This window comes from Anoplolepis gracilipes, chromosome 6, assembly GCF_047496725.1.
Source record: "Anoplolepis gracilipes chromosome 6, ASM4749672v1, whole genome shotgun sequence".
In the NCBI taxonomy this organism is placed as follows: Eukaryota; Metazoa; Arthropoda; class Insecta; order Hymenoptera; family Formicidae; genus Anoplolepis; species Anoplolepis gracilipes.
The window spans coordinates 1,877,501-1,905,176 of NC_132975.1; the positions used below are offsets into that span (position 1 = coordinate 1,877,501).

Sequence of the window (27,676 nt, forward strand, 5' to 3'; positions counted from 1 at the left end):
GTTCAAAATGGACACGTTCGAAACGTTGACGTTCGAAACGGCCACGTTCGAAATGGCCACGTTAGGAATGGCCACATCCGAAATGGTCATGTTCAAAATGGCCACGTTCGGAATGGCCACGGGAAATATTGAATAAAGTTCGATTTGATCACGTTCGTGATGGCCACATTCGATTTGATCACGTTCGAAACGGCCACGTTTGAAATGGCCACGGGAAATATTGAATAAAGTTCGATTTGACTACGTTCGTAACGGCCTCGTTCGTAATAGCCACACGTTTGTAATGGCCACGTTCGAAACGGCCACGTTCGGAATGGCCCCGTTCGAAATGGCCATGTTCGAAATGCCGTGTCCGTTAAAGTAAATAATTACCTAATTTTCAATCACACTAACTATTTCCTTTGCTTGCTAAGATCCGATCAGTGAATGAAAGACAATACTATTACTTTTTTCTAATACATAAGTAACAAAGTATACTTCTGATTTCGAGATTATGTGTACAGAACATATAATCTGGAAAAAATCTTTGAATAAAATAATGCAGTTTTTTGCTTATCTATATTTTTAACTAAAAATAGAGATTATGTGTATTCTAATAGTAGTTAGTACCATTTGATACCAGATGCCGCTTGTATGTGTGCACTGGTTATAAAAATCTCAGATGCGATTTATTCGTGAATTGGTTGTAATATTTCATATCCGATGCGGTTTGCATGTACGCATTGCTTAAAAAATAATCCCAGAGGCGATTTTTTCGTGAGCTGGTTGTAATATTTTCTACCAGATGCGGTTTGCATGTACGCACTGGTTAAAAAAATCCCAGAGGCGATTTATTCGTGAGCTGGTTGTATAATACATATTATAATAAGTACATATTAGATGCGGTTTGCATGTGTGTTCTAAATAAAAAAAATATTAATATTTTCAAAATATCTATTATATCACACAATAATTTTAGTAATAAACTATCGTGTATTTAGTAATATTAATTTAATTTTTTACTAATAAATAAACAAAAGACTGTACTTTTTCAAAATATCTATTATATCGCACAATAGTTTTAGTAATAAACTATTGTGTATTTAGGATTATTAATTTAATTTTTACTAATAAATAAACAAAAGACTGCATTTTTTCTGAGATTTTTTCTAGATATATAAATAAGTAATAAAATATACATATAATTATCACATAATACCTTTTTTTTAACATTTCATAAAATACTAATCTTTATTTTCCTTTACAGGCGACAGTTACTAAAATGCATAAAGCCTCAAAAAATTAATGACTCCAGAAGCATTAAGATTATTAACGATGAATCCATCGATTTTAAGAAATCGGTAGAATTATTTCCCGATATGATGGATTCGAAAGTTAATATTCAAACAATGCTGTGTCAAGAGTCAAATATAGATGTGTATAATGTAGAACAAGATACTGAACTTTGTAAAAATAATGTACAAAAATTCAAATGACTCCAAAAGCATGGATATTAGTGATGAATCTATCAAGTTTAAAAAATCGGTAGAATCATTTCCCGATACGATGGATTCTAAAGCTAATAATACACTACCAGGAATTAAATACAGATATGTATAATGTAGAACAAAATGTCGAATTTTGCGAAAATAACAAAGATTTTGTTATTGAAAATAGCCCTCTGGATACGAATCATATCCAGGAAAGATTGTCTGAAGGCTGCCACATTGTCGACATTTCTTTTCTATGGAATGAAACTCATAGAACGTTCGATAATCATGCACAAGGAATAGAGTGCCAATTTAAAGATTGGAAACTTGTAAATTCTTGTCGCTATAGGTTTAAGACGCAGTTGTTCTTTAAATGCCAAATGTGCCATTACAAAGCCAACATCTGATCGGAACCTATAGAACCGGAAACATTGGACGTTAATACAACTGCTGTAGCAGGAACTGTTACTGACTAGAATTGGTTTTGCTCAGCAGGAAGAGCTGTGTGCATCTATGAATATTCCATGTATGTCCGACAAAACTTATATGAAATATCGAGAAAGTGTAATCAATGATTTCAAGAAAACAGCCATGGAAAATATGAAAATGGCTGGCGAAATTGAAAAGCAATTCGCTCTTGAAAGAAATGGAACTATAAACGGTATTCCTTATATAACCGCTACAGTAGATGGTAGTTGGATCAAGAGATCATACGGCAACACCTATGATTCACTTTCCGGTGTTGGTGCTATAATTGGTTACCGCACGAAAAAGGTACTCTTTGCTGGTGTCCGCAACAAATTTTGTTCCCTCTGTGATTTTGCGGAACGAAACGGAATCGAACCAAGAGATCACAAATGTTACAAAAATTTCGATCGTAATGCAAGCTCTATAAGCATGAAGAGCGCCGCCATTGCAGAAGGCTTCAAATGTAGCTTGGAAATACATGGAATAATTTATAAAACAGTTATTGTTGATGGTGATAGTAGCGTTTATCAGGCCATCCTTGATAGCAAACCATATTACGAACAAAAGATAACCGTTAAAAAAATAGAATGCACGAATAATTTCGCAATCTGTATAAAAAATTGAGAGCTGCAGCAATGACAACTCAACAAAAAATACATAGAAAGCGTGATTTCGTCCAGCTACGAAATGTTGTAAAAAACAACATATTAAAAATACGAAAAGAGGTAGTAAAAGCAATTGATTTGCGAAAAGAAGAAATGCAACCTGACCATAAGAAGGCTATGGAATTACAAAAAGATATATTAAATATTCCTAGCCATATATTTGGTGAACATAAACGATGTAAGGAATGCGGTATAAGTGACTGTGATGCAACGAAGAATTATGTACCGTTTCTCAGCACGGTCTTTACCAGAAAGTAGAGAAATGCTATACAGTGGAGTAAAGTGAATCAGATTTGTGGCAGTCGTTGAGACAAAAAATGTTAACGGCGTCTAATTTTGGAATCGTATGTCGCATGAGATCGACATCTTGCGCCGCAATTGTAAAGAACATTTTGTTCCCTCCCTCTATCAATACCGCGGCTATGAAATATGGTCGCGAGAGAGAGAAAATTATAAAAAAAGAATTGGCCAAAATACTGGGGAAGGAGATTAAAACTTGCGGATTACTTATTGATATTAAAAACATCCATGCTTGGGTGCTTCTCCTGACGGGTTTATAGATAAAAATGGACTGGTAGAAATAAAATGTCCTTTATCAGCTGAACATTTAACAGCGGAAGAGACTATAAAGACGCTGCCTCATTTAAAAGATGTTTTTGATCAGAAAAATCCAAATAAGATGAATCCAAAATATCGATTTTTCTATCAAGTTCAACGTCAGTTAAATATAACGCAGCGAGACTATTGTATTTTTACTGTGTGGACGCCAAGAAGCTTAAAAATAATACGTGTTAATAGGGACAATGTATTTTGAAATACTCAAATACGGGCAGCATTTTAAAAAGGGCATTTTTAACATGTTTCTATTATGATTGCATGCTGCCTGAAATTTTGGATAGTCGACATAAGAGACATATGCCTATTAGAAATCCTAAATATATTGTTACGTTCGCGAGATCGATATTAATCGAACGCTACGCGACGCAACTGACACTCGCGGATCGCACTCGTAAATAAGAATATACTTTTAAATTAAAAGGAATAACTTTAATGCTAAACACAAATATCACTATCACTAATATCGATAAAAGACACGACCGTTTAGCTTGATAGCAATCAGAGATCTCTCTCAAAATGTCTGCTGTTTGACAACCGAATCTCCCGATATCCCGGAGACGATCTTCTTTTGTCATAACGAATGGCCGTACAACGCGGTGCGGGAACGCCAAGCACGGACGTAACAATATAATAGAAGCTCAAGAAGCAGCCAAAAAATTAATTGTGGTCGAAAAAGTCGTCGACAATGTAATATAGACGAAAATATTGTCGAAGAAAATCAATGTTGCGAATCCAATGTTTTACTATTAGAAGCAACTAATGCTACTGTTACCGCTCTGACAAGTGCGGAACAAGATGACGATTGCATCATTGTTAGTTATTCACAAAATAAAAAAGAACTAACTAAAGATGACATAGTGAAACAGAAAGAATTTCTCGATAACCAGGTTATTTCTTTTTATTTAGTAAAGGATAATGTATTATTTGTACAGTAAAATAAACGACGAATCATTAGACCGATTTTTATGCGTTGTAAGAAATAAACTAACTTTGAAACACAAAGTGTGTTATATTTAGAATATCCTCATATAATTGAAGCAAGTCGTAGCGACAAAAGCTTACAAATTATTGGAGATGATGAATTGCAGTGATCACTGGCGATGTATATTTTTTGACGGCACCAATCTTCGAGTGTACGAGACTCTACCCGGTTGTACATACGATAAATTAGTGTCTAAAGAAAAAAATTACATTCATCGTCGTTATCTACAAATAAGTGCAAATGATATAATATTTGAAAAGGTTCAAATACAACCTGATGGCACATGTTGTGGAATTTATGCTGCAGCTTTTGCTACAACTGTAGCATTAGGAAAAAATCCATGTAACGAGAAATATTCCAATCGTGTGGAATATATGAGGCAACATTTTCTTAATATTATAGCAGAAAAACTGTCGCCTTTTCCAAAATGATAATCCAATGAATTATTGGAAAAAGACGCCTCAATATTATTGATTTCTTTGGACTCGGAGGGACGAAAATAATACATACATTATGGTTGCGTTCTCAAGGGAATGGGCGATGGAAGGGCCCATTCCATATATATAAAATATTTTAACAAATCGGAAAGACGAAAATATAATGGTTGCGTCTTATGAGAATGGGCGATGGATGGGGCCCATTCTATATATAAAATATAATATAAATATATTTTATATTATACAGGGTGTCCGAAAATTAGCGCAACACCCTTTAAAAGAAGGTAGAGAGTGTTATTCTGAACAAAAGAGTCCTGCATCATTTTGCGATTTTCTCAATATTTAAGAAAATATTAATTGTAAAAGATCAGCCAATGAAGTGCCGCGAGAAGCTCGCGGCGCGAAAATGCTTCCCACTGTCACTTGATACTTCGCTATGACAATCGAAAAAATTATACGCATAATGCGCGCTTGCTAAGTGCTCCTCCAACTGCTTCGTTGCGGGCCTAGTATCAAGTGACAGTGGGAAGCGTCTTTGCGCCGCGAGCTTTTCGCAGCACTTCATTGGCTGATCTTTTACAATTAATATTTTCTTAAATATTGAGAAAATCGCAAAATGATACAGGACTCTTTTGTTCAGAATAACACTCTCTACCTTCCCTTAAAGGGTGTTGTGCGAATTTTCGGACACCCTGTATATGTTATACAAGGTGTCTCATAACCAACGAGCCAACGCTCGTGAACGGATAGAGTACAGTGAACTGAACAAAAAAGTATTAGGTTATTTTGCGATTTTCGCAATAATTATTAAAATATTAATTAAAAGCGCTTAGCGAACAATATTATACATATGTACAAGATGTCCGGTAATAATCGCCCCACCTGTTTAGGGCTGATAGAGCAGGTCAAACTGAACATAAAAGTCCTGTATCATTTTCCGATTTTCGCAATAATTATTAAAATATTAATTAAAAGTGCTCAGCGCGCGCCTCATATAGCGCTCAGCATACCCTGAGCGTTTTTAATTAATAGTTCAATAATTATTGCGCTAATCGCAAAATGATACAGGACTTTTATAAATCTTTTGTAAATCTTTGTTAATTAATTTTTCGATAATTATTTCGAAAATCGAAAAATGGTAGAGAACTTTTCTACTCACAAGGGGAGCGTTAGACCTTCAGGTCACTGATTTTGCCGAAATTTTGTAGGGATGTAGTATGGGTATAGACATAATTATAGCTATTAGGAGATGACGCACTTCTCAACCGTTGACGAGAAATCACGGTTTGAATTTTAGTGCGTTCGTTTAATCCACTTGCAGTAAAGCATTAGTAGATGTGTACCACTATGGGCAGACGACGGTGACGTCACAGGCGCCAACTCCACTACGTCTGTGACGTCACCGTCGTCTACCCATAGTGGTATCACCGTTATCTACCCATAGTGGTACATATTTACTACAGTCCACTACTACATTATTTAAATAAATTCGCCGGCGTTTAATGTGATAAGTAGTAGCACTTTTTCCTTTTTATTATAGCACCCATGCTCTTTCAATTATTATTATGCATAATTTTTACTTAACACAAGCAGATAATTCTTGTAATTAGAAAATAGTTTTTGAAATTCGTTTAATAAATACCTTTATTGTTGATGTTGTGATTTGCATTTATCACAATCCTTGATTAATGGTAAGGGCCCATCAATACGTGTTTCTTGCCACAGGTAGTTATAATGTTTTTGACATCGTCGATAACCATAAACCTCCAAATCTTTTTTTAAATATTTTGGTAACTTATCCCATAGATAATCTATATGATTGTTTTGTAGCAAAACAATTTTCGGTACAAATTGTAACTGTTTAGTTGTTAACTCACGAATATCGCAATCATGATGTATTAGCACAAGAAACATCGTGGTTACTAAACGAAATGATTTTGTGCTTACTGTAAAATATTATATTTTATTTTACCATAGTAACAAATTTCTGTACTTTACGATTCTTTCTCATTACAGGTATTCATGGATCTTAAAATTAAAAAAGTATTTGTAACATATTAGAAGAAATATTGTTTTTATTGTTTATATAGATACATTTATACATAAAAGATATACTATGCTATGCTATTTTCGTGAATAACATTCTTGTATTCGCGATACGGTGTTGAAATTACAAATACTATGACCAGTGAAATTGTTGAGAATCATCTTCTTTAAATTCTGCATGATGAAGCGGTCGCTCTTTAAACATAAAAAGAAAAATTAGATTTTTTTTAAATCTCACAACATTACTATACACTAAAAGATACTTACACAAAATCGTACTTTAAATTTGAAGTTTTTAGGCATCGTTTATAGAGGAGTTGTTTTCGGTTGTAACAGAGTGTCTGAAACAAGCGAAAAATATAACATGGTAATCTTATAATGATACATAGAGTGTTTAGATTAAATACATGAAGAAGGAAAATAAAATTGATATTAAGATGACTTATATGAGAAGACACATATATACGTAAGGCTTATACACAATAAAATATATAATTTTACTTACCCATATGATAATACACGTGCAAAATATAAAATTGATATATCGTTGTTAACTCAAGAAATGTTATATAAAATTCTTGCTCAATAAATGATGGAAATTTTATATTTAAATTTTCACGAACCAGGTTTCTTATTATTTTATTTTCTGTTTTAATAAGATTTTTTTATAGTATATATGTCTGTTTTAAGTTTATTTTCATGAATTTTTGTATGTAGTAGCTTGACTAAAATATCTTTACAGCTGTTGACACATACAGCGATTCTTTCAAGATGCTTCAAACGCTCGTTGATACAAACACATATTTCTTTGAGATTATCAAAGGTTGTTTTTCGCATAATTACGCAACGATATGATTTCTTTTTCGTTGCTTCTTTTTGCTCGTTGTATTTATCTATATTTCTTTCTTGTTGTGTTTTTTTTACCTCTTAATGCTCCAGGTTTCTCGATAATAACAGCTCTTTGTCCGTATAAGGTCGTAAAAAATATTAGAAAATTCTCTATTACAATTCTTTGATCCCATAATTCATTTACCTTACTGTATTCTTCATTAAAGTATTTCGACACAGCATTAAACTGTTCTTGAAAGCTATGCTAAGATTCGGTATTAAATGATATATCAGAATAGTCGTTTCCAATCAGACGTACTGAAGGATATAAACAATTATCTTCTTGTTCTTCAAAACCGACAATTTTTTTAGTAAAAGAACAATTTAAATCATATAATGTTGGTAAAAGAAGTTGTTTTTCAAATAGTGTAAAATATGTAGATGTTTTACAAAACGTTGTTGAATCAATTACTTTTCTTTTCAGAGCGTACGCCAATACTAGCAAATAAAGGAAAGAGAAAACACTATTAACACGCTGGTAAAAAATCACTATAACATATGTGATGTGACACTAGCCAACAGAATATTTATATATATTTGAAGTATTCATAGTAACCACATTTTTGCTTCTATAAGTACACCTATAATAATTAACAAAAACAATTTAAACATTTTTGTTCTTATGCGTATTTTTGCGTGTGTATATTAGATCTTCTTGGAGGCGTAAAATTCAATTTTGTCTCTATAGACATACCTATAATAATTAACAAAAACAATTTAAATATTTTTGTTCTTGTGTCTAATAAGAAACTTGAAAAATTTATCTTAAAGTTTCGAGATAAGCAGTTTACGTCTACCTTACATCGTCACGTTAGATGGTCCCTCAGAGGGTATATACCTTTTAAATAGTGTTTCAGAAACAGATATGGAAACTCTATATTTACGTCATCAAAAATTAACCATGATAATGTTGTAAAAATTCACTCTTTAATATTGCATCAGTTGAGTGCTCCGGTATTTACACTCATGATACAATATGTATGGTTTACATCAAAACTGATCAGTAATTGGACAGTTTTTTTGAATGTAATTGATATGTGTTTTCCCGTATCATTATTAAAAAAAAAATGTTCTTGCGATTCCATAAAATGCGCTTGGTGCAAATTAGTTTTATGTTTTGTCTGCTTCTTTGATAATTATCGCCCTAGTGTTTGTTAGATTGCAGAGACGAATGTAATACAAGACGATGAATAAATGCATTAATATTATTATAATTACTTTTTTTTATAAACTCATATACATAAAAATCGATAAATATATGTCTGGATTTCTATAACTAGATATAAAAATTAAAATTGTATGACACAATCAAAAGTATTACAATAAGTTAAAATAAAATTTTATAATATGAATAAATTTTATGAAATGATTGCAAATAATAATTTTATAGTAGCTCTTTTTGTAGACGTATATATACATATATATATACATATATAAACTCAATAAATATATGTTAAAAACTTCTATACATATAAATTTCGGCGTCTATATGAACACATAATATATACATATGGCCTTATAATATTTGCATTGTCCATTTTAAAACAAAAATAAAAAACTTAAAATAAAAATAAGAAAAGTTCAAATGCATAAAACATTTTTTTTATTAAAACTGTATATAAAAAAAAAGTTAAAAATTAACGGGGCGCGAACGCGCAACCATAAAGTTTCTAGCGCGGCGCTCAGTCCGCTGCGCCACGCCGACGCTCGATGAATGCTTTACTGCAAGTGGATTAAACGAGCGCACTAAACTCAAATCGCGATTTCTCGTCAACGATTGAGAAGTGTGTTGTCTCCTAATAGCTATAATTATGTCTATACCCATACTATATTCTTACAAAATTTCGGCAAAATCGGTGACTCGAAGGCCTAACACTCCCCTTGTCAGTTTGACCTGCTCTACCTTATATGAGCGGTGAGGCAATTATTACCGGACACCTTGTATAAAGCCAAGAGCGATAACGTGTACTGGCATTATACGTTTCTTTTTGTTAATATTTACACATTAACGTTCTATATGTACACTACCGCTCAAAAGTATTTGCCCACCTAAGTAAATTTTGTTTAAATGAATATAAATAAATAAAAACCATTTTTTTATCATAAATTAATTTATACATATATTAATCTATGTATTTAATATCAAAATAAACAAAAATTTCAAATTTTTGATTCATCTATGTGTCCTCCTTTATTTTTTATGACGGCTTTACAAAGTCTTGGCAATCTTCTTATTAATTTTTCTAAAGTTTCTGTAGATATTTTTTGCCACTCTTGTTGTAATATTCTCCATAGGTCTTCCTGGGATGTTGGACAACATTTTCGAACCTGCCTATCTAGTTGATCCCACAGTAATTCTATAGGATTCAGGTCGAGCGATTGAGGGGGCCATATCATAACTTTCAGTTTGTGTTGATTTTCTAGCTGCTTCAAATATGTTGAGCACAGCTTTGATGTATGTTTAGAATTATTATCCTGTTGGAAAATAAAGTTTTTCTCAATTAACTGGGTGCCAGAAGAAACTACATTATTTTTTATGATTTTTTTATATTGTTCTTTTCGGAGAATTCCCTTTATTTTTATTAAATCTCCTACGGTTGATCCACCAAAACAGCCCCACACCATCCCAGAACCCGCACCGTGTTTAACAGAAGCCACTGTGCAGTTGTGTCAATGAGGGCCGCAATAATCCTGTTAGTGTGTCTACTGTAAAAAGACGACTTTTGAATGCAGGCCTTAAAGGATGTGTGGCAGTATCAAAACCACTTCTAAAAGTTATAAATAAGAAAAAGAGACTTGATTGGGCTCAGCAACACAAAAGTTGGACTCTGGAAGATTGGAACAATGTTCTTTGGAGTGATGAGTCTAAATTTGAAATTTTCGGTACAAAGAGACGCGTTTTTGTTCGCCGATATCGCAATGAGAGGATAGCGGACAACTGCACAGTGGCTTCTGTTAAACACGATGGGGGTTTTGTGATGGTATGGGGATGTTTTGGTGGATCAACCGTAGGAGATTTAATAAAAATAGAGGGAATTCTCCGAAAAAAACAATATAAAAAAATCATAAAAAATAATGTAGTTTCTTCTGGCACCCGGTTAATTGGGAAGAACTTTATTTTCCAACACGATAATGATCCTAAACATACATCAAAGATGTGCTCAACATATTTGAAGCAGCTGGAAAATCAACACAAAGTAAAAGTTATGATATGGTCCTCTCAATCGACCTGAATCCTATAGAATTACTGTGGGATCAACTGATAGGCAGGTTTAAAAATGTTGTCCAACATTCCAGGAAAACCTATGAAGAATATTACAACAAGAGTGGCAAAAAATATCTACAGAAACTTTAGAAAAATTAATAAGAAGATTGTCGAGACTTTGTAAAGCCGCCATAAAAAATAAAGGAGGACACATAGATGAATCAAAAATTTGAAATTTTTGTATATTTTGATATTAAATATATAGATTAATATATGTGTAAATTAATTTATGATAAAAAAATGTTTTTTATTTATTTATATTCATTTAAACAAAATTTACTTAGGGCAAATACTTTTGAGCAGTAGTGTATACATATATGTCAAATGATATATTCATATTCTGTTGTATTTCTTTGTTCGACCAAAATTATTGCCATGCAAAGCCATGTGCGGGAGGAATCGTCATGCAAAATGTGTGCAATAAATATAAACAAAATATTTAATTATTTAAGAATTATATGTATATAACATTGTACATCTGATGTTATATACTTATTTTTATCTTTATATAATAAATACAAATAAATTGTTAAACTTTTTCTTTAATTTTATAAATGTATAGTATTATCCCACTAAACACAGACTGTAAATGCTATATAACGTCAGAGTAACACGTAATATAACAAATGTTATATCTTATATACAATAACGTAATATAATTTTTTTGATAGTTACAATATAACTGTGTTTTATAATTGTTACATTGCTTATTAATTTTTTAGTTATCTTAAAATAACTGTAACGTAACATAAATATTACATGTTATATAAAGAACGTTATATTATTATTATATTTATATTTTAAAACATTTTATATACATGCAATACATTACTGTGTTATAAATATTATATTACATTGTTATATATTTGACAATTTTTGTTATTAAAATATTATAATATAAAGTGATTTTAACATTTCTTCAGTATAGATTTTATACTTTTAAATCACGCGGCAAAATAACCCGCTATCAGCGAGTACCGGATACAGGTTATTACAGACGGAAATGTGTGTGTGTGTGTTTGTGCTATAGGCCGATTCTACAATGAGTCATTAGTCGTAAGTCGTTAAGCGAATAAACCAATCATAGTTGAATTTAGAGAAGAACAATCGAATCTGATAGATCAATTCACTTACGACTTACGACTAACGACTCATTGTGGAATCACCCATAAGCCTTGTGATCACGATACTAGAACTCACATAATTGGCCATAGAAATCTGCAATTCGTGATCGGCGGAAAAGTTTCGGATCCTTATGCTTCTTATAAGGGTGTCTCCTAGGGCTCCATCCTCAGCCCGCTATTATTCAACCTTTACACCTCGAGATGCAAGGAATACCTTCCTAACAAATGCCAAATCCTGCAATTCGCGGATGATATTGTGTTATTTCACAGAATTGGAGACGCGGCGCGATCCGCGAAATTTATCGAGAGGTTTGCACGAGCTCTCTCGGGGTTCTTATTGGAGAGAGGCTTGTCGATGTCCCCCTCCAAGTCGGCTCTGGTTATATTCGATAGAAAACGAGGTGACAAGAGCATTTCTATCACCCTTAATGGCCTTGCGTTTAAACCGGTGCAATCGTACAAGTTTCTTAGCGTGGTTCTGGATCGCAAGCTGTTGAGTCATAAACATGCTCGAAACCTGACCCGCAAATGCAACAATCTCGCCAACATAATCAAAGCGGTGGGGAACTTGGTGGGGAGCGAACCCAAGAACCCTTTTGACCATCTTCAAGGCTCTCGTTCGCGGCTCTGTGGAATACTGTGTTCATCTTTCTGGCACACAACGCGGGTCTCTCGGGACCTCTAGAAAGGGTGCAGAGGAGGGCTCTGCGCCATTGCATCGGTCTGCGGTGTATTACTCCCATCAACGTGGTTTATGCGGAAACGGGGATATGTCCCTTGAAGCAACGCTTCTTATTTCTAACTTCCAAGTTCATATTGAAGTCTATGGCACTGATCTCCAGTCCTCTCATCGATAGATTGGGCGATTTGAGGGTGGCAATCCTTGTCAATGGAAAAAAACACAACCCAGAAAATAAATTTCTTCTGTACCAAGCTTTTTGCTCCTGTAGTAAGTTCAAAAGTACTTTAGCATCATTTACAAGGATTCCGCTCTACCTTTTCGATCTTGAAACGTCGATATTTTCCCCTTCAGTGGAATATGCGACGGACCAAATGGTTGAGAAGTTCCGCAAAATTTCCGCAAATAGCCTTTCAGCAGTCTTTACGACGTTCAATCGAGGACAGACATATCTTTTTTACAGACGCATCAAAGAAGGATGAATCTAAATCTCCTGTAAGGCTCGCCTTCTATTCCCCTACCTATAACGCCCTGAGACTGCTCAAGCTAAACAAATATGCCTCGATCTATTCGGGGAAATGTCTGGCTCTGATCGAAGCCGTTGATTTCATCTTGGAAAATAATGTCCGACGGGCCACATTGTTCTCTGACTCCCGAAGTGTCTTGGAAACCATCTCAAGGGGCAGAATCGACAGAGATTTTAGCTATCTCGTCTTGGTTCTCAAAAATAAACTCAGCTAATATACAGGGTATCGAGATAACTCTCTGCTGGATTCCCTCTCATATGAGAATCCTCGGCAACGAGACCGCCGACCTCCTTGCCAAGAAGGCAACGGAGGAAGGAGAGTGTTCAGAGTACCTGATCCCCCACTTGGACCTGTATACCTCGCTGAGGAAGGAACTCGTCGATTCCACCAATGAACTCCTTTCTCTGCTAACCATAAGGGCTCCCTCTACTACGAACGATACGATCCCTTTTCCTTGTCCCCTTGGTTTACCAAGCTCGATCTGGAACGAACGGAGATTGTAACGATCTCCCGAATACGTACTTACCATTATAATTTGAAGTACAGCCTCCATAGATGTAACCTGGTTGAGGCCTCCTCGTGTATCTGTGGCTCCCTAGTGCAAGACGTTGACCATGTTTTGTGGCATTGCCCCGTGTATTCCTCTCGCCGACCCAAACTGATGAATTCCCTAGAAGGCATCTTGGGTGCCCCCGTTCCTTTATATGTCTTTGAAATCCTGAAAAAGTCCTCCCCAAGAATAGCTCACGCTATCACGTCCTTTTTCCGTACCAATCAATTAGACATATGAAATACACGCATAGTCATAAACAATAATCAAAACGGACATCGACTGGAAAAATAAACCACTGACATCGCTCTTTGGCAGCATGGACTAAGAAGTCCCCTGCCATAAAGCAGAAGAAGAAGAAGAAGAAGAACTTGCAGTTTTTATAGAAAAGCGGTAATTTTATTGGCTACTCGTTTCTCAGATCAAGAACTCGGACCAAATTCTAGTATCGTGGCCACAATGCTATACGGAATTTTCCAGATTATTCTCATGTGATTCGTCAAGAAAAAGGACATGCTTCGGTAAGTACGTTTTTAATCTAAAATAAATATTAAAATATTATGTTGAATATTTAAATTAAATATAGAAAATAAAAATTATTGTTGTATATATTTTTGGTATTTTATTATTTTTTCTGTATTACCACAGTATTTAACCAAAGAAGTTGGGTTAGGTTAAATATAAAAACCGCATTACAATTATAAAATTTATAATAAAATAAATTGATATTAATGTTCAATATTTATATTTTTACAGTCTAAAAAACGAAGCATGTCCTTATGGAAGTCCTCGCATGGTTATGTTATATTTATTGTTTTACGATGCTCATCTTTTCAATAATAAAAGAAGAGATCACACAAATAAAGACGCGTCTCAGCAACAGTAAGTGAAAGGTACAATACATATTTATTTTGTGTATTCCAATTGTATTATTTTAATCTCTTTGTGTGTTACAATTTATTTTGATAAGATTGTGCATATCAAGTTCCCGCACTGATTGTGAGATTGTTGCGTTACATTTCTTCTTGCTTCTTAATGAGTTTTATATTCTCAACAATTTCACTTGCATTGGTAAAGAAACAATAATATAACGGTTAGTTTTATAATTTCCCACTCAATAATATAACTGCAATATAACATACCTTTTATATAACACAGTTATATTGTTGAGTGGGAAATTATAACTAATAACAGTTATATTACTGTTACTTTGTATTTGCTGGGAATTTGCGTTTGTGTTACAGTTTGTTTTGAGTTTGTACATAAAAGTTGTCATTTTAGAAGATAAGATCTGTCAAAATCATTCTTGAAGACAAGGCCTTTTGAAGCCACTTGGTGCGTTACATTTTTTCCTGCCTTTCAAGAAGTCCTATATTCTTAGCGATTAAAATCTGTCAAAGTTACTTTTAAAGGCCTTTCGAAGCCACTTGATGAGTTACACTTTTTCCTGCTTTATAAGGAATTTCATATTCTCAGCGATTCCACTTGCATTGGTAAGCAATATATTTATAAATTACATTAACACACACACACATTAATGGAGATTATTCTTAAATAATTTTTGACATATGTCGATTTATGCGTAAAGATGCTTCATTTAGTAACGATATTTGTAAAATTCTTATTGTTTTGTGTGTTACAATTTGTATATATAAGTTGTCTATTTAGAAAATAAGGTCTATCAAAATCATTCTTAAAGACAAGGCCTTTCGAAGCCACTTCGTGCGTTACACTTTTTCCTGCTTCCCAAAGAGTTTCATATTCTCAGCGATTTCACTTGCATTTGTAAGTGATAACTATAATAATCTAAGTAATTTTAAAACGAGGCAGTCGTGTATATAGATATATGGTTGGCCTAGCTCATCTTGATACCTGCACTTAGCGTCAGACACTCTTGATATTTATAAATTGCATTTACATACGCATATTATGAATTTTTAATATTAGTCTTTTGCAATTCATTTATCGAAGATAATGTTTCGCACAATACTGCTAACAAATTGCTTCAAATTCTAAAAAATCACGGTCATATCGAGTTACCTAACGATGTTAGAACTTTACTTCGAACACCACGAAACACGTCTTTACGTTATATAAAATCTGTAGCGGGCGGTCATTATGCGCACTTCGGTCTTTTGCCTTCTCTCGAGCAATTTATCAAAATATATTCTAAATTTATAACAAAAAACGAAATAAGTTTAAATGTGAATATAGATAGCTTACCAATTGCTAAAAGTTCAGAAAGCCAATTCTGGCCGATTATGGCATCTATTGAAAAAATAGATATCTATACATTACCTTTTATAATTGGTGTGTACCACGGTACTTCAAAACCTAGTGATGCTAATACTTTTCTGACTGATTTTGTCAATAATTTTATTTTCATTTCAAGAAATGGTATAATTGTTTCTAATATAAAATATAGCGTTTCTATTAACGCTATAGTATGTGATACCTCAGCTAAATGTCTTATAACGTATGCTAAAGGTCATACTGGGTATTTTTCGTGCTCAAAATGCACACAAGAAGGTGATTTTGTACATAATAGAGTTATTTTTCCAGAGACTCATAACACTTTACGCACAAACGATATGTTCAAAAATCGATCATCATACGGGTAATTCTATATTGGAAAATCTTTCTATTGGCATGGTTTCGCAAATCCCGCTAGACTATATGCATCTCGTTTGTTTAGGTGTCGTAAAACGGTTATTACAATTATGGCTTAGGGGAAATAAAAATATTCGGTTATCAACAGAAAATATAAATTCTGTTTCGTCTCATTTAATCGCAATGAAATCTTATATTCCATCAGAATTTGTAAGAAAGTCTAGAGCTTTACATGACGTAGATAAATGGAAAGCGACGGAATTTCGCCAATTTTTACTATATACGGGAATTGTAATAATGAAATATTATGTCACTTGTTACAACCATTTTCTTCCCCTCAGTATTGCTATAAGGATTTTAACTGATTTTCAATTATGTGTAAAATTCAATGCTTATGCAGATTCATTGCTATTATGGTTTGTTTCTAATTTTGGAAAAAATTATGGTGAAGAACATTTTTCGCACAATGTTCACAATCTTACCTTGCTAATGATGTGCGCATTTTTGGTTGCTTAGATAATTTTAGTTGTTTCAAGTTTGAAAACCATATGCTGAAAATTAAAAAAAAAATTACATAATTCTGGAAAACCTTTACAGGAATTACGTAATCGTGTATTGGAAGAATTACAACTTCCAGTTCAACCCTATCGCATGGTACAATATCTCATTGCTATTTACAAAAGAAATAACACAATTTCTCATGTGTAATTTCAAAATTTTAAAATTGCACTAAACAAAACGGATGACTGTGCTATTCTTGATGACAAGTTTGTACTATTCATTTTGGATATATTTGAAGATAATCACAGTTTACTTATTTGCGCAAAACATTTTATAAATCCCACATCTTTTTTTACTATGCCGTGCGATTCGGAAAAACTTGGAATATTGGTCATATCAAATACAACAACTTATGATTCAATAACAATTCCAATAACACGAATAACAAAAAAATGTTTAAAAATAAAACATCCTGATGAAATTGATTCATATGTAACAATACCGCTTCAACACACCAATAATTAGGACCAATAAATTAGTATTATATATGTCGATTCTTTTATTCAGTAATTTTAAGAATTGCTTTTAAATATTACAATCTATTACTTATTATTTTTTTACAATTTTTACTTCTGCCTAAAGTTGTAAATACTGAATCTTAATCCGTTGCCTTTGTATTGAAGAATGACAAACATTTATAAGATGGGTTTGATATTTGAAATCAATTAGTATATAAATTTCTATATAAAGAATGTACCATATTTTAAGTTTTATTTAATTTAATTTATGAAATTCATGAGCAAGAGCAAAAATTATTGTATATATAATTATAGTATGCACAATTATATATATATAATTCCTATTTATAAAATACTTATAAAATTATTTGCACGTTAAATTTTACTATTATTTATTTTAATAGATACTATTATTAATTTTCAAATTTTATTTATGAGATAATGTTCAATTAAAATATTCTTTTTATTTTAGTTTCAAAATGAATGGCATTATTGAAAGTACAAGGAAGTATGCTGTTGTAAAATTTAAATTGGATTCTTCATATTCTGAAATACCAGTAATTTGGTTGATGGAAAAAACTGCCAAAGGACAATGGTGTTTTTGGCCACCTCGAACAGCAAATTGCGCAACACTGATAAATAACTATGCGACTCCTAATTATGACACTTGGGTCCAATACGAAGTAGAGTTAATCAAATATTGTTGTAAGTACTTATGCGTTAATATTTGTTTTAAAATTATAAAATGTACACAAAATTTTAAGAATTTTTCTTCTTTCGCATCTCTGGAATCAACTCGAAAAAACGCTGCAGATTCCAATTATCAAACGACGGATGAAGAACGATTGGGAAGAGGGAAAAGGCAACATGTACCAAGCACCCATGTATATAGCAGTGAGGAAGAGGATAATGAAAGTTCCCAAACATCTCGAAAACCTAACAAAATAAGAAGTACATATGTATTATAGAAATATTAAATTTTTAACCTAATTAATTTGTTTTACAAATATAAAGAGACTGATTATATTATTAAGAGCTGTGCGCGATGTTGAGCGCTTATATCGAAAATCTAAAATTTTCGATATAATTTAATAAAGTTTTAGCAATGCGTTCCAAGCTAATTTTTCATACCTAGTGTACTTTATTAATAAACTATATCGAAAATGTTAGATTTTCGATATAAGCGCCCAACATCGCGCACGGCTCTTACAGTCAGTCTGTCTCTTATATTAGGTACTTTCCATTTATCAAAGCTCAGAAAAATCTCACTTTTGTCTTTTTTCAACATTTATGTTAAAGAAAGACAAAAATGAGATTTATCTGAGATTTTATGTAAAGCGCCTATTTTGTATTTCAAGTGAGCCTTTACATTCTTAGTTAATTTGTTTTAATTTCAATTTTATAATTTTAACATAAAATTTATTGCAACTTTCCGGAAAAACAGTGTGATGCCAGTATTGTTTCTGTGCCACCATCTTGCCCAAACAACTTTACAATGCATAATTCTAACGTCCGTAAACAAACACATGATGAAAGCGAACAGTATGCTTCAAGTACATCAGAACATGGTATGTAAAAATAATAATTGTAATAATAATATATACTCAATAATAAAAATTTCAGAAGAGGAAAATTTGTCAATTGACGAAAATGTCATTCAGGATGATATACCAATAATATTTGGAAGTAGTTCAAAAATAACAAAATACAATAGAAACAATAAACAAAAATTATAATATGATACAAATGAAAAGAATAACTTGTTTTATATTTCAGAATATAATGTAAATGATGTAGCTTCAACCTCAACCTCAACTCAGAATAAACAGGAAGATTTGAATATAAAACGTAAATATTCTCTTTTTATTTGTATTTTATCAACATATTATCTTTTAACTTAACTTATTTAAACTTTTATTGTTTGATACAGAAAATAAAAAAATGTTGCGCATGATGGTTACAATTCATATCACATTGAGAGATATAAATCAACGTTTAAATAGAACGGAAACTGCCCTCAAAAATCGTGCAATTAATGTGGTTGAAAATAATGATGATCTTATTGCACAAATTTTACCCCTTACAATAATTAATATCATAAAAGAATTCGATCTTTTATTAAAAACTACGGAGGAGGCATCGATACAATTTGTAAGTTTTATATTTTAGTTTTACGAACTTAACAATCGCATTTTATTAATACTTACATAATATTATATAATGCATGTAACATATATTTTTGGTTTTATAGAATACTATCGAAAATCGGAGGAAATAATTCAAGAGATAATATCCATCGAACTTTCAAAAAAATATTTACGAATGAATGTGCCATGAATTGTTCGTGGAAAAGATTATAAAATAATTTTCGAATCGTGGACTTGTACATGACGAAACTTATGAGAAGTATGTTATAGATCCTAGTAAATGTACAAACCAAAATGTTTATGAGCTCAACATATTAATAATTTTTGTTTCTAGGAGAAATGTTGCGCAACATAAGCCTGACAGAATCGGAATTCGATCATATAGCAGCGGAATGGCTACGCTTTGCCAAGCAAAGGAAACAAAGATATGATAATAAGGCTATGGAAAACGAAGAAGATAATCGCATCAATTGAATATATTTGATCTTCACTGGAGCTCAACTTTTATGGGCAATATCACAATTCCTCTTTGGACAAGTAACTATAGCTTATCGTAGTAAATAAGTTATAATTTTCTGTTTTCTTTCCGCTTATCCTAACAAATGGTTAATTAACAATCAGTCTTTTAAATGCAGATGAGATATACGTAGCATAATAAGGTCAAGGTCAAATTTTACAATAGACTTTAAATTTAGTATTTGAAATTGTGATTAAGTAATACTATAAGTTTAAATTTATTTTATTTTATCAGTGTACTACAATTTTTTCATTAGATGTATAATATATATGTAACTTTTACAGTTCATTAAGAAGAATTCTTTGAAAATCTCGCCGGTGGGTGCTGGGACTGTCAATTTTTAAATGACAGAGTCCGCACCGACGAGATTTTTAGAGTTGAAGTCAGTGGGTGCTGGGACTGTACCTTTTTAGATACAGAGTCCGCACTGGCTTAAACTTTGAGTTTTCTTCCTAGATTCTTTCTCAGACGAGTAGTGCTACAAGAGCAACACAAAATTTTTGATTAAATTATCAGTTTTTATCAGAAAAATGATAAAATTGTAGTACTCAAAGAAGAACGATATCTAATATTAATATCTAAAAATTGAATATTTATTTTCAAAGTACTATAAATATGTAATTTATTGCGTTAGATTTAAACAAACTGCATAATAATGTTTTATTCATATTATATTAATTATATATTATTATTTTATGTTTATTATTTTATTATTATTTTATGTATATTTTATTATTATATATTATTTAATAACATTTTGTTTTTCTTTAAATGTGAAACATTTTATATATATAATTGTATGTATATATGTTTATATACATATATTAAGTATATATAAAAATATTTGTTCATTAATAAATTAAATATTTTTATAATATATATAATATTTGCTTCATATATTTTAATAAATTTTAATATTGTTCTATAATAAATGCAACTCTCAGGAATAACAGATCCTTGAAGTAATTTAAAGTAAATCTAAACGAAATGTGTATGCATAAAAAGATTTCGTTCAGTTTTGCTTTGAATTAAATCATGGATCTGTTATTCCTGGGATTTGCATTTATTACAAAATAATAATCTAACCTAACCTAACCCTAACCTAACCCTCATAGATGTAACTATACAGTAATAAATTAAATAGTATTATTTACATAACAATTATATTACATTTTATTTACACGTTATAACATTTATAACATTTATAATGGTTTTATTTGCATGTTATAACATCTATATAATGGTTTTATAACAATTTTATACTGCGTGATAATAAAGTTATATTATTGCAATAATAGATAAGTGGGAAATTACAATTAACTTGTATGTTACATGCAACGAACATGTTACATTGCGCGTTACATTTTGTTTTATTTAAGTAATGTAATGGTTATATTTCTGTGTTTGGTGGGATATATATTTGTGAAATAAATATTTTATCATATTTGATATCTCTTAGACACATTTTGCACACGTCTACTTCATCTTGTACATAGCTTTATTATATCATGGTTTTGCATATGCCAAACATGCAATAAGTAGGAACTAAATATGCTACAATGTTTAATTTGAGAAATATACAGGGTGTCTCATAACTAACGAGCCAACGCTCGTGAACGGATAGAGTACAGTGAACTGAACAAAAAAGTATTAGGTCATTTTGCGATTTTCGCAATAATTATTAAAATATTAATTAAAAACGCTTAGCGAACAATATTATACATATGTACAAGATGTCCGGTAATAATCGCCCCACCTCTCTAGGGCTGATAGATCAGGTCAAACTGAACATAAAAGTCTTGTATCATTTTCCGATTTTCGCAATAATTATTAAAATATTAATTAAAAACGCTCAGCGTAGGTGCGCGCGTCGCATATAGCGCTCAGCATATCTTGAGCGTTTTTAATTAATAGTTCAATAATTATTGCGCTAATCGCAAAATGATACAGGACTTTCATGTTCAGTTTGACCTGCTCTATCTGCCCTAGAGAGTTGGGGCAATTATTATCGGACATCTTGTAGATATGTATAATATTGTTCGCTAAGCGTTTTTAATTAATATTTTAATAATTATTGCGAAAATCACAAAATGACTTAATACTTTTTTGTTTGGTTCACTGTACTTTATCCACTCACGAGCGTTGGCTCATTAGTTATGAGACACCCTGTATATGTGTATATGTGTATACAGGGTGTCCGGTCGCGACCGCCCCATAGTTCAAGGGCAGATAGAGGAGGTCAAACCGAATAGAAAAGTCCTGTACCATTTTGCCATTTTCGTGATAATTACCGAGAAATTAATTAACAAAGATAGACGAATCAGCACGAGTATCAGCCCGCCGCAAAAAAAATGGCTCACCGCTAGGCCGGTCGCTAAGCGCGCGCGGCGTAAGTAGGCGCCATTGCCTCGCGGTTACCAGCGGCATAGACGAGAAGTGTTGATAAGAACAATAGAATAGCAATTATTATTTAGCGGCCTAGCGGTGGGCTGTCCTCGTCATTTTTTTCGCTTCGCGTGGAAAGTTGCAAACCCATGTGAACTTTGCTTTGTCTTGCAACGTATATGCAAAGCCAGGTGGACGGGGTGGGTGCAGGAGGGGGGAGGGGGCAAAGGCCCCCCTTACACCCCCCCGTGTATGTGTGTGTGTATGTGTATAGACTGTATCCTTTTGTATTATGTTATTCACTGAGAGTATGGTCGTAAAGAGGAACATTTTAATCATTATTTAGCAGAGTTTATATTTAAAAAGAGATTTGATTTTGAAAAACGATTAGATGCTTTTCTCGAAGTAATGGCTATTAAGTATCCTTAAAATGAAAATGTAAATGAATAAATAAAATAAATTAAATAAAATTATACAATATACAATATAAAATATATTATATAACTATTCCTACGAACGAATAATAATATCCTATTTGTTGAACTTTTTTTCTTAATAACTTTTTGAGAAACAACGAGCGACGGCTAAAATCTTTTGAACATTATTCAGGATAGTGACCTTGACAATACATATACATATGTCAAGGTCAAGGTCATTGGAGCAGCCCCCCCTATAGTAAATAATTACCATAATAATAAATATATGTATTTACATAATATGTATATTGAATGCTATTATAAAAATACGTTTTAATAATTTCATTCATTATGGTATAAAATACAAAAAAAGCATAATTTTATATTCAATATCTAATTGTATTTCTAATAGACAATTTATTTTCATTTATATTACGTACAGATAAAAATAAGAAAAGTGTATGACATTAGATATATAGTGTTATATATACATATTTCTCAAAAAACATTAACATATTTAGTTCCTACTTATTGCATATTTTGCATATGCAAAGCCATGATATAATGAAACCATGTACAAGATGAAGTAGACGTGTGTAAAGTGCAGTGAACTGTAACCATACTAGAAGGAGCACTCCTTTGTCCTCGAGCGGTCAGAGAGAGATAGTTGAATGGAGACCGTTCTGTTCTTGTCTAACTAACTGTACGTACCACGTGACTCACTATACTATCCACTCTAAAAACATTTACGCATTTTCCATACACCAAGAGACCGGGAGAGAAATATTACTCGGTTCAAGTACACCCATACGCACCCTTTTTTCATTAAGAATCTTCTTTAAACATATATATATATATATATATATATATATATATATATATGTATATACAATACAGGGTGAGGCATTTATATTGAGACACCTAAATATCTGAAAAATAAAGCAAGGTAGAAAGAAATGTTTCAGACAAAAGTTGTTCGGTTCTAAGATAGTCATAAGATGGTGCCATTAGTTTGACCTTCAAGAGTCACATGAACGTCACGTGAAGGTCATTTTAAATTTCTTAAATGGAACACCCTATATATTTTTGCATATTCTTGTAGCTCATCTTGAGAGCTTTCCAAAACACTTATGACAAAGTATTCTTCATTAAGTATTTTTTGAGTTATAAGGCTTCAAAGTTGCAGTATTTTGACATAAAATACAAGATATCTCGTAAAATATTCATTTTTCGATTATTTTACCCTAATAGTTTTATGCATAAAATAATGAAACAAATCAAGTGGTGTAAAGAAAACACATAGTTATCTTTAAGAAAAAATCTGAATTTGCAATTAGTAGTTAAACATTTTTACTTTAACATAATTATATATTTTAATTACGCCAATTGATTTGTCTCATTATTCTGTGCATAAAAGTATTAGGGTAAGATAATCGAAAAATAAATATTTTACGAGATATCTTGTATTTTATGTCAAAATATTGCAATTTTCAAGTCTCATAACTCAAGAAATACTTAATGAAAAATACTTTATCATAAGTGTTTTGGAAAGCTCCCAAGGTAAGCTACAAGAATATGCAATAATATATAGGGTGTCTCATTTAAAAAATTCAAGGTGACCTTTACATGACTTTCAAACAACTATTCAAGATCAAACCAATGGTATCATCTTATGGCTTCCTCAAAACCGTACAACTTTTGTCTGAAACATTTTTCTCTAAAACGACCTGTTTCCGAGATAAAAGGGTGATACGAGTGATCTGAAACATCCTGTATATATAATTACATATATTACATACATTATTATACATATATATTATAACATATATGATTAATTGTATGTAAGTATTGTTATTTTTTATATTATACAGGATGCTCCACAACTACCGGATTATATTTTAAAGGCAGACTTTCTGATCAATTTGGAGACGATTTTGACATACTCTGTATATTTATTTGTTTTACTTTTTTACATTTTTATAGTATTTATGTTATAAAAATTAAAATTTCTATGCATTTTTCATGTACGTAAGTTCAAATATTAAAAATAAAGAAATCTATGTGCTTATATTATTGTCTATCTAATTATTGGCATGTAAAAGCGGTATGACGATATAGGAATCAACTTCATCTAATTGTTTTAATTTTAGACATTTTCGTTTTATTCGTGTTGCTGGAACTTGTATAATATCTGAGGTATTACTATTTGTTATAAAAGATATGTCTAACTTTTGCGAATAACATGGGATTGTAAAAAAAGACTGTGACTGTAAAAAACGTTGTATACGAATAGATAATACGTGATTGTCTTCCAATATTTCTAATACACAAATAACAGAATTATCATCAAGTAACGCGCAGTTATCAAATTTTTTTATGGAAATTTTAAAAGTTTTAAACTGTAAATAACAAATTTTATTTTTTTTATAAATAGCAATTGGATATTGCATTACACAACATTGTTTAATGGAAAGTTGTAATTCCTCAGATATACGATTCTTGCAAAGGTTTTCCACATTTATGTAGTTTCTTTTTTTATTTTTTGCATATAATTTTCATACTTAAAACAACTAAAATTATCCAAAGAACCAAAAGTTTGTATGTCATTAGCGAGATGAAGAAGATTATGAACGTTATACGAAAGATACTTCTCATCATAAAGTTCGCCATAGCGAGAAACAAACCATGACAATAAAGAATTAGCATAAGCATTGAACTTTACACATAGATGCGGATCTATTAAAATTCTTATAGCAATACTTAGACAAAGAAAGTGTTGGTACACAACACCAGAGATAATATTAATTTCATAATGACAATTTCAGTGTATAATAAAAATTGGCGAAATTCCTTTCATTGATCAATATCGTTTAATCCTCTAGGTTTTCTTGCAAACTCAAATGGAATATAAGGCTTGATTGATATTAAATGATTGGATATTTTATGAATATTGTCCATTGATAGTCGTACGTGTTTGTTTCCTCTTAACCAAATTTGTAATAATCTTTTCATAACACCAAGGCAAACAAGATGCATGTAGTCTTGTGGAATTTGAGACACCATGCCAATAGAAAGGTTTTCCAAAATAGAGTCCCTTGTGTGATGTTCAATGTGTACACGATTTTTAAATGTGTCATTCGTACGCAAAATACTGTTGATTTCTGAATAAATTACTCGATTTTGTATAAATTTGCTTTTTTGAACACATTTCGGACATGCGAAATATCCTGTATGACCTTTGGTACATGTTATGAAAGATTTAGCTGGAGCATCACACAAGATTGCATTAAGAAAAACTACATATTTTTTATTAGAAACAGTTATACTATTTTGATTAAGGAGGAGAAATTCATCGACAAAATCTTTCAAAAACTCATTAGGACATCACTTGGTTTACACATACCGTGATACACGCCAATTATAAATAGTGACGTATAAACATCTATTCTTTCAATGGATGCTAAAATAGACCAACTGACTACCTGAACTTTTGGAGATTGGTAAACCATCAATGTTAATGTTTAACTTTATTTCGTTTTTTTAAATGCATTTGGAATAAATTTTAATAGATCGTTCGAGAAAAGAAGAAATACCAAAATGTGCATAGTGGCCACCGCCTATTACTTTAATTTTTACGGACGCGTTTCGTGGTGTGTTAACTAAGCTCCTTACATCACTAGGTAAATTTATATGACCATGTTTTCTAAGAATAGTTAATAATTTGTTAGCAGTATAATGTGAAATATTATGTTCGACAATTAATGTTTGTAAATCCTGCCACAAAGTATCATCAGTATTATTAGAATGAAAATCTGTTAATGTATATGTTAATGTATTTGTTAATGTAGGACTGTTGCATTGTAATGTATTGTCGCTTTCTTTGTTATACCGCGTTTCTATTAAGAGTTCATTGCATTTGTTTACATTTTGGAACATTGTATAAGTAGTATCTGTACTAAGTGTGTTATTAAAGTTTTCTGCATTATCAAAAGTAATTATTTCTTCCAAATTATGCGCATTATTCGCAATAGTTGACTCAGATGTATTTAAATATTTATTACGATTTATTTCACAATTTATCAATTGATTTCTTCGTCTTTTTGACAAATACCGAATACTTTTTGGCATGATGGGAATATTTTAAACAAACATAAATTCCCTCCAAAAAAATATAAAATATTAAAAAATAATCAAGAAATTGCAAATTTCAAGCTACTAATTATATTTCTTTAAGGCTTATAATCTGTCATTGTTGAGCTGTTAAATATGACGTTAGAAATGAGAAAAACATGACATTTTGAAAAAGCTAAACATTTAACAAACTTTTTGATTCTTATTTGTTAGAACAATAACAAAAAATATAAATTAATATAATAAATTAATATAATAAAAATCTAAACCAATGTTTTCAATAAACACATTGGTTCGTATTCTGAGCGTACATTTATAGATCACTTTTAGAGGCGCTGATAAATGTTCTGGTAATACGACTAAGATCCGTCATATTCTCACCGCACATTTATAGCGCCTTTAGCTTAGAGGTACATTTTGACTATCATGTCATACATCATGCGAATTGCTCGTTTATAGCGGCACTGTGATTGGTTATTGCGCGGTCAATTACGCGCCATAAGATAAATTTACAACTTCATTATAAATTTCAAAAGCATCTATTCTATTTCGAAACACTCGCGACTCACATTCACGTACTGCATTTATTTCCCGAACTTCAATCGTATGATCAATATCTTCCAAAATACATCCATGATTATGTACTTTCGTACTTTTGTATATATTTTTGTATTTATTTTGTACTTTTGTATGTACTTTTCTAGTTTAGTACTATTGTATTAACTTTTCGCAA

At 31.6% G+C, this 27,676-nt stretch overlaps 3 pseudogenes; 2 read left to right on the forward strand and 1 right to left on the reverse strand.

Moving 5' to 3' along the window:
- The first annotated feature begins 15,964 nt into the window (after nucleotides 1-15,964).
- On the forward strand, nucleotides 15,965-17,354 carry LOC140667101 (uncharacterized; annotated as a pseudogene).
- A 472-nt stretch (nucleotides 17,355-17,826) lies between these two features.
- LOC140666933 (uncharacterized) lies at nucleotides 17,827-19,968 on the forward strand (annotated as a pseudogene).
- Nucleotides 19,969-24,893: 4,925 nt separating this feature from the next.
- On the reverse strand, nucleotides 24,894-26,748 carry LOC140666934 (uncharacterized; annotated as a pseudogene).
- Between the last annotated feature and the right edge of the window lie 928 nt (nucleotides 26,749-27,676).